Below are 9,703 nucleotides of genomic sequence, written 5' to 3'. Positions count from 1 at the left end.
CTTGGGTCTTCCCCAGGAAGGAAACACACTTCTTTACTTGGATGCTAATTTTCTATGTCTTTCTTATGTGAGGGAAAGGGAAGCTGAGGCTCTCCTCACACGCACCAAGTCTTTTGGAGGCAAGTGTGTTTAGAGTAGATGGTGAGCGCTCACTTTATCCCAGAAGCTCACATGAAGGCATTGTGAGGAAGTGCCATGGGTGCTGGACTTTGAAGCTGAGACACTGGATTGACAAGAGAGCACTTTAGGTGAAGATTACAGCAGGTGGGTGGCATATAAGGAAGGTGGCCAGGAGCAGCCCTTAAAAATAAACTAAGGGAGAGGGAGAGAAAGAAGAAGAGAGGGCAGGGAGATGAAGTGGACCAGGAGCAGAGCTTCCCAGACTGATATATACATGGTGCCTGGCACAGGGAAAAGAGGAGAGACTTGGGAGAGCAGTTGTGGTTACAGAAAGAAAAAATGTGGGAAATGATCTGGAAAAGAACCAAGGAGATGGTGCAGGGAAGGGGATGCTCCTAGTGAAAAGCTGTGCACAGGCCTGAGAGACACTACTGGTTACACGGACAGAGAAACCCAGTTGCTAAGGGCTCCGTGGCTTCAGGCTAGAGCATGTCTGCTTACGTGAGGGATGGGGAAGGAGCATGAGGGAGAAGAAGACTGCTTGGCTTACAGGTCTGGGTGTCTCGAAAGTCATATCTGCAATGGAGACCTGCGAGAGATGCCAGAGGGTGGTCACCTGTGCACGGGTGGTCATGTGAGGGCCAGTGTAGGGGATGCTCCAGCTCCATGGAAGACCCTGAGAGACTGACTGCAAGGAACATGACTTCTCGTGGGACTAAGATTCCTTAAAGCTTACTTAAATCAATCCAAACCTACTTTTTCTACTTTCCTCAAAGGCTGATGTTATGACTGCATCCAATTAAGGGTGACAGTTGGAACCGCAGCGGTATTTTCTTGATGATGGCTTGATAGTGGTTTGAATAGCTTGGATGAAGTCTACTGCTTAGCCTGTGTGCAGGCACAATTTGTGTGTGCATGTGCGTGTGCATGAGAGAGAGAGAGAGAGAGAGAGAGAGAGAGAGAGAGAGAGAGAGAGAGAACGCACATGGAGGCCAGAGATCAAGTTTAGGTATCTTTTCTCAGGCACCATCCACCTTGTGTTTTGAAGTGGGGCTTTTATTAGGATCAGAGGCGTGCTGTCCAGCAAGGTTGGTTGTCTAGTACGTAACTTTAGAGATCTACCACCCATCCTAGCACTGGATTATAAGCATGGACCAGGACTACTATCTTTTTATGTGGGTCCTAGGGATGGAATTCAGTCCCTTGTGCTTATGCGGCAAGCACTTGACCAATTTAGATTATCTTCCCAGCTTTTAAAAGACACAGCAGTGTCACTTTCTGCTTTGAGCCTTTTCCCTTTGAGGAGCTTGGCGACCTGGAATAAGGATGCAGACACAGCATTGTAATAAGGTTGTCTTTTGTTGTTTAGAAGACCCGACTGTGCCTATGAAACCCTTCATGATTTTCCCTCCACCCTCTCCACAGCAGCCTTGGTGTAGGTGGAATCTGCTCTTTAAAAGCCTGTTTCAGAGGTGGCCATCGCTCATGCATTTCCTGGCTCAGTCTACCACGGGGAGGATATTCTGGGCTTGGAGTTGTGACAGAGAAAGTGGCGTTGTACAGGGAGCGAACGCAGGGCATTTGTTTAAAACCAGAAAATGAGGAGACTAGAATAAAAGGAGCTCATTTATGAAGCAGTCGAACTGAAGTTTTTATGACTGGCAAAGACAGACTCAACCTCTCACATCTCCGAAGCTAGAGATGCTTGCGTTGTTAGAGACAACAGTGTCCAGCGGATTCTAAGGTGCTTCGTCTCAGTGGAGACGTGGCCACAGCGTGTGCATTCTTGATTTCACACTTCGGGCGAGGGAGGGGTGCCTAACACCCTTGCCGACCTGCACAGAGCTTCACGTGTTTTCTGCACTTTCAAATTTGCAGAAGTGTTGGACCTTAGCTTAGAGTATGCACATGCTTCTCTTTTAATAATTTAAAGTCCCCAGAAGTTAACTTTTAGCTCTCGGTGAATTTAAATGACAATGAAAACAATCTCACTTGCTAAGAGTTGGTGACACACACTGGGGTGATAGGCACCTTGTTCATGTAGTATAGGCATCCCTATGTCCCTGAGCTCCTGTGGGTGAGACACACTTGTGGGCATCAGTAACAGCTGGTGCTAATCCGCTGAAGGAGAAATGTGACGTGTGAGCAGGGAGACAGGTCTGTGGTAGCAGCGGATTATCTGCCTTTACTTTGGGAACTGGGCACTGATGGCCACTTCTGTGCTGCTGTGCTCATTATCAGCTTGTGTCTCTCCTTTAAGAAATTAAATTCTCAGCTGGAAATGACACTTTCTGGTGACCCTGATGACCTGACTCATCCCCAGGTTCCACATGGCAGGAGAGAACCAACTTCACAAGCTATTCTCTGACTTCCATGTGTGTACTATGGTGTGCGTATTTGCATGTATGTGTATCTATGTGTGTCTATGTGTATATATTTATGTGTGTTATGTGTGTCTATGTGTATATATTTTTTGTGTGTTATGTGTATGTGTGTATATGTGTATGTGCATATGTGTGTTGTGTGTGTTTGTGCATACGTGTATTGTGTGTGTATGTTTGCATGTATGTGTATCTATGTGTGTTGTGTGTGTATGTATGTTGTATGTGTATATGTGTATAAGTGGGCATATACATGTGTGTGTTTTGTGTATGCTTATATGTATATGTGTATATATGTGTGTGTGCTTGCGTATATGCCCAGATGCAAGTATAACATTAATACATGAACATAAAAAGACCATGGATATTTAAGAAAGGAAAAATTTCCCCTTTATTTACCACATCAGTAAGAATAAATGCTATTAACAACAACAACAACAACAAAATCTATCTTAGTGTGTGCCCCTGTATGCAGGTGCAGAAGCCAGAAGAGTTAGTCACAGGCAGATGCGAACTTCCTGAAATGGGTGCTGGGAAATGAACCTGAGTCCTCTGAAAGAGCACAGTACTTTCCCCCATTGAGCCTTCTTCCTAACTCTCTAATTACATAGGGCTGAAAACAAACCATTTTTTACTGATGATGTCCACGTTAGCAGCATTGGCTGGGCACAGGCTGTAACTTTCAAATTTAGGTCTCGTATTTTTCAAAAGCATGAAGATATCTTCTCAGCGTGCACAGAGGCTTCTAATTTGTGCTTTGATTTTTGTCTTTTGTTAAAAGAGCTTTAAAGTAAGATAATGGTAAAATAAGGGATGCTGTGACCCGCACACAACCAATGTGGAAACCCTGTTTACTTACTTATTTATTTGCACTTTTTCCTTGAGGCCTGAGGGAAGAAGTAATTGTGTAGAAAGGTATTAGGCTGATGCAGCATGTCTGGGGAGAGCCATTCAGATCCAAAGCCAGGCTGGCCCAGCAGTGTGGTGTGACCCACATTTTCCTCTGCCGGCTCTGAGAGCAGATCTCCATGAGTCACATTTGAAAGGCCACTAAGATAATTCCCTCCTGTGGCCGGTTTAGTGAGGGTTTAGATACCAAATGTTAAAATGTGATGATTCTGTAGCGTTTAGGATTCTGCTTATGTCCAGGACACTTAGCCATCCAGCGTCTAGAGAGTCTAAGTTCACCATGGCTACTTGGCCCCTCCAGCAAAACAGTTCAAACAAGTGAAGGTTTCTTAGGCCTCCTAAAATGTCTAACTTAAGGCATAGAGCAGGATCCTTTAAAAGGTTATTCTTCAGACAATGATTTGTCTGAAGAAAGGGAATGAGTGTGGATTGTCAAATGTTTCTGTTGAACAACATACAGACTTATCCAGGCAGCATCCACCCGCTCATTCACCTATCTATCCCTCTGTTCATCCATCCGCCATTCCGTTTTACTATCTGTTCATCCCCATTCACCCATCCACTCATGCCTTTACCCACCTGTCCATTCATTTATGTATTAGTCCACCCATTTCACTTTCTATTCATCTATCCCTCAGTTGACCCATTTGTGCGCTGATCTGTTCACCCATCCATCTATTCACCCGTTTATGCATTTATTTAATTGTATATCCATCTATCCACCCATTCGACCATCCGCTCACCCACCCACCGGCAAATCCTGTCATTTGTTGCCTGTTCACTCATCTGTCTGTCCATCCACTGACCTATTGTTTACATCTATTCATACATTCATTCTCTCATGGTTTCACGCCTATCCACGCATCCACTACCCATCCGTCTACACATCTACTCTGCCGTTCCGTGCCTCTGTCCACTCATCCACTCACTTGCCATAGTACTTATATTTAAAAAAATTGAAATATTTTAGACTGGATTCTGCATAATTTTGGTGCAAAGAAAAATGGAGCAATTTTTCTTATAGCTTCATGGAAAGATAAGCATAAACATAGAATTATAACAATTTAAATCTGCATATATACATGTGTAAGAAGAACTCGGCAGCAAGAGGTGAGATCAGTTAATACTTTGCCTATAGCCCCTTCCAAAAATTTAAAGAAATTATTATTCATGGATCACAGGAAAAATTAAGTATGCTTGCAGAACCTATGCACCTGCTACTTTATAAATCCAGGCACTGGAAACCTTTATGTGCACAGAGGCCTGAGGGTTTCAACTCCAATCTGAGCGCTAAAATAACTCCATGAATAAAAAGCATGGCTATGCGTGGTGGTGACTTGCATGTCTAAATCGGAGTTAGGTGGCAGAGAAATCGGCCGGACTGTATTAGACCGTGCTAGCCTGCTCCACATAGAGAATGCTCCATCATCCAGGCCATATAGGAAGACTTTGTTGTTATCCAACAATTGATAGAAAGGTACAAATGATTTAGCGTTTAGCTTTGGAACTATAGGGCCTCTATGGCATTTATTTGTAGGAGTGGGAATTTTCAGAGCGCTGTATCGATTGAGAATGTATGACGTTAGGAAATAGCAGTGTTAACTTTGTTCCCAAGATAACAAGAGATTCAAAGATATGCCTTTGGAAGAGAAATTTTATTCCCCAAACAGAAACCTACAGCTTTGAGATCTGTTCCATATTAGAAAACCTTCTGTAAAGGAAAGTACCACAGGGAAGTGGCATCTCGTGACGCTGTTAGCGGCGAAGTGCACAGAGCCCCTTTTTAGGATAAACATATGTTCTTTTTCCAGAGAGAGGATGCCACTATGGTGTTCTATAGACAACCCTGCCATTTTGTGGGCTTTCAGAGAGAATGGAAGTCAGATAGATTGTGAAATGGCAGCTCCACGCTAAGTCTCGGGTTTTAATTATTTTGCTACAAGTACTTATGGCAGAGCAGAGTGACCTTGCTCCTGGAACTGAAATGGTTGCTTCGGAAATTCTATCATGGGGGGTCTGGTAAGTAAGCTCTGTCGGTTTATTATTAGACTGTAGCATTTGGGCTTCAAAACGAAACAAAATTTGGAAATAAAATAGAAATCACATAAAGATAGTAAAATCACATAGACAAATTATGTTTCAAATGGGCAACTACTTTTCATATAGCAGGAATATCACAGCTGGTCCTCTGTCTTTGCACCAGGTGTCCCCCAGGGAGAGGGCCAGAATCCAGGTTAGCTTGTATTTTTTTTAGCGCAGGAAAACTTTAATTAGGTATAAATGAGTTTGATCAATGAATAATTAACTTCTATTAAAGTTTAAGTAGATTGCCAGACCTGGCCACTCTATTTTGAATTTAATCTGGTATGGGTCTGATAATTAGTGTTAAAGGAATTGATGCCAGAGGCTGTCCTCAGCTTCCCACTGAGAGGAGATGAGTCAGCCAAAAAGTTAATTTCGGCATCAGTGTCTCAGGCTCAGCATCCTGTAGAACGATTTTACCAAGAAGCATGACCTTCAAGAGGTTGACAATTGTTTGCATTTGGGGGTCTACCAACCTCATGGAGTTGCAATGGTCCCTCCATGAGCTTGAATGGGTCCCTCATGTCCATGTCTTTAGGGCTCTCATTAGAGACGTGCTATGCAGTGATCCACACGTTGATTGATTGATTCATTCCTTTTTGTCTCATCCTTGCAATGGGTTAGGAAAGTTTTAGTGGCCAAGGATAAAAGTATGAGCCAAGTCTTCTTAGGTCTCAGAGGAATGCATAGAGCAATGGAAAATTTAGGTGCAATATGACAAGTGGTGTGTTACAGCTCACAAAACACCTAGGAACCATGAAAGTGCACTCCTGGCTGCCCCTGGATCAAGAGTTGTATTTAGATACTGTTGGAACTGTTTTCCTGCTGACACTAGTCACAGTGAACCAGGAGAGGATGATACGCCTCAGGATACACAGGCGGCGGACAGGTATGAGACACGCTCTTGCCTAAGATTGCCAATATGGATGCAGTGTGTAAGAGTTTTCTCATCCACGCGCCTTTCATAGTGTTTTCCACAGTTGAGTTAATTTAAAATAATTATTCATCCCATTATTTAAAATGAATAATTACCACAGCATAAATAAGATACAGATAAAATGAGATATGATGTAGCGGCTGCTGTTATCCCCTTCTCTCCTCCCTTCTCTCCTCTTTTCCTCCTCCCCCTCCAACCTCCTCTTTCACCTCTGTAGAGAGAATCTCTTGCATACTGTATGGAAACATCACCAGTCAAGAAAAAGCTGATTGGTCAGCGAACTAAGGCAGGAAACAGTAGGTGGAGTTTTGGTAGACAGAGAGGACTCTGGGATACAGGTAGGCACAGGAAGAGATTCCTTCGGAACTCTGAGGAGACGGACATAGGACACTGAGGAGAGGCAACCAGCCATGTGGCACACGTAGAATAGAAATAACAGATTAATTAAGTTATGAGCTAGTCTGGTAATGAGCCAAAGTTTGCGGGCTAGGCATTTATTCATATATAATTAAGTCTCAGAGTCATTATTTTGGGACCTGAGGTGTGGGTGGAAAAGCCTGTGGTCACATGACTCCTCTTCCAACTTTCCCCCTTTTCCTCTTCCTTCTCCCCTGACCCCTTCTTCTTTTCTCTCTTCCTCTCCAGTTCCTTCTTTTTCCCTCCCTCCTCTTCCTTCCCCTCCTCCTTCTTATATGTAATTTATTATCAGTACCATAGAAACCATAGTTTTGTTTTTTTTTAAAAATTACTCAATTTTGCTACTGCTTGTATTTGTAGAAAACCGTGATGGAATCAAGGTGACGGACTTGGGGATCACCTAGGAGAATGGTGGGGTGTGTTTCTGGTTCTATCTCTGAGAGCGTGTCTAAGGAGGATTACTCAATGGGGCAAGATCAGGATTGAATGTGGGACAGCACCAATCCAAGGCTGGAGATACAGATATCAAAAGGGGGAAGGAAAAACCTAATCCTTGGAATTCCTTCTCTGCTTCCTGTCCATACTAACATGGTACAATGTAGTTCTCTTGCTGTGGCAATGCAACCGTCTGAAACTGTAAGTCATTATTAGTATAACAACATCATTTTATGAATATTACTTCTTGCCCACTTAGCACGTAAAGCCATCCTAGGAGGGATACTGGCATCCCATTTTAAAACTAGCAAACTTAGGACCAGTGTATTGTTCAATGTTATATAACTCCAGAGTACAAGAAGAAGAGTGTTCACATAAGAACTGTTTCAAATTTAAGGTTGATTATTGCACGGAGCCATATTGGATTTGGGCCTAGCCGCTTTTTGACTGCATGGTTCAAAGTGACTCTGGGCTGTTTGGCCACAGAGACTCACCCCTAAGATGACTGCCATAAATCTTAAGATTGCTGGATAAAGCCTCTCCCATGAATTTACGGCACAGGAGTATAACATTCAAGGGATGCCTCAGCTCGAGCAGATACCAGTTATCTCCTCAGTCAACACCCAGTGTCTCCACCACCTGACCTCATCGCCTGACTTCTTTGCCTCCAGCTATCACTGCCTATACCCTCATCTCCCCCTCCTTCATATTTCACAAAGGTCACTCCCCCTACCTGAAAGCCTTAAAAGCTGCAATGTTCATCCCAATAAACGAGACCTTGACAACAGAACTTTTGCTTGGTCTCCTTCTTCTCTTCACCCCCATTTTGGCCCACAGGTAGAAAGCCTCTTCGGGACCCTGAATAACTGGGTCCCCGCTGGCGGGGACAAGTGGCGCCCGAACACAGGGACCCTGAAGCAAGGCCGACTACAGGACGATGGAGATAAGAGAGCTGCAGCGGGAATCAAGGACTCTTCAGGCCGCATCGCTCGTGCGTCGCTGGAGAGGGAGGTAAGGACCGGTCGAATAATTGTCGTCTAATTGCCATGGGGAAGGTATGGATTTAGGAGGCTTGTTTCATAGGAGAGATCAAGCGCTCACTCAGGGAGAGAGGATTAAGAGTTAAGAAAAAGGATTTAATCAAGTTTTTTTGTTTTAAAGGTGTCCCTGGTTAATTTTAAGCAGTGTGGGGCTAGCTTAAGTAAAACTTGTAATAAAAAAGGGACAAGGTAATGGTAAAGTGTTTTTGCATATGCGTTCTTTTAGAGTTATATTTTAGTCTTTGGATCCTGACAAGAGATAGTTTACACCCTAGACATGAGAGAGAATGGGTTTGGGAAAAACAGTCCTCCCGGACTCTCCACGGATGCTTTGGAGAAAGAGAAAAACTTTTCAGGGCTCTCCTGGGAACAGAAGAAAGGCAGGAGACGTCCTGCCTCTCTGCTGGCTCCTATTGGAGAAATGCTTATTTCTAGTTCTGGGTTCCATAGGTAGGATATGTGGGTCCCTATCGTGGGACACCATCTAGTTTTTTCCCTCTAGGTCTGTTGTGTGTCCTTGGTGCACCAAGCTATCCATGTCTGTCAGTTTATGTCTGTGGTCTTTGTTTCTCGTTGTTTAAATGTTTTATGTTTCGTGTTTAAAAGAAAAAATGATAAAAACTTTATCTGCCAGTCGTTCACACCTTGACTTGGTTTTAACTCGTTTCAAGAAGGGAACAATGCATAAAAAACAGTTTCAATTGGCTTTTGGAGCCTACATCTGTAGCTAGAAGCCTAAGTCTGCTGGACAAGCTCCCCAGGGGCTGGCTAAATGTTTATACTAGCTGATCCTAAAGACACCAGGAGCTTTCACAGCTTAAAAGGTGTAACATTGGTAACAGAAAGTTGGCTTAAAACTGTAATTTGGATATGAGCCAACCTAGGGAAAGGTCCAAATTGAGGTAATATTTTTATGGAATTCTTATTCTAAAAACCAGGCTTCTAAAAGATTTTAGGGCAATGTCTCTTTGTTGAGGTATTGGAGACCGCACCATCGTGCGTTCGTATGTAGGAATTGGCAGTCATAGCCAAAGTTGTGGTTTGCCCTAAAGTTACTGTATTTTGATGCTAATTCCACTGCCCCAAGAACAGCTGCCTAGTCACATACTCAGAATTCAGGTGACTTTCCAAAGTTGTCGCTGTGCTTTGGTGTTACAAAGAGATCTTAAAGATTGTGATTAAAGATTGTCAGTGTTACATTGACTAACTCAAACTTATTTGCAATTAAGAAAAAATCAAACAGGTAGAGATTGTTACAAGATTTACGAAGGATTGATGAGGTTTTAGAACTTGTGAGAGCATTACAGCTTGTTTGCTTACTCCAACTGCCGTTTCAAGATAGATTTAGAGGATTGTTTTTATGCAGTTTGTTTACATCCTGG

Source organism: Rattus norvegicus, chromosome 1 (assembly GCF_021556685.1).
Source record: "Rattus norvegicus strain SHRSP/BbbUtx chromosome 1, alternate assembly SHRSP_T2T, whole genome shotgun sequence".
Taxonomy (NCBI): domain Eukaryota; kingdom Metazoa; phylum Chordata; class Mammalia; order Rodentia; family Muridae; genus Rattus; species Rattus norvegicus.
This window is presented reverse-complemented; position numbering follows the sequence as displayed.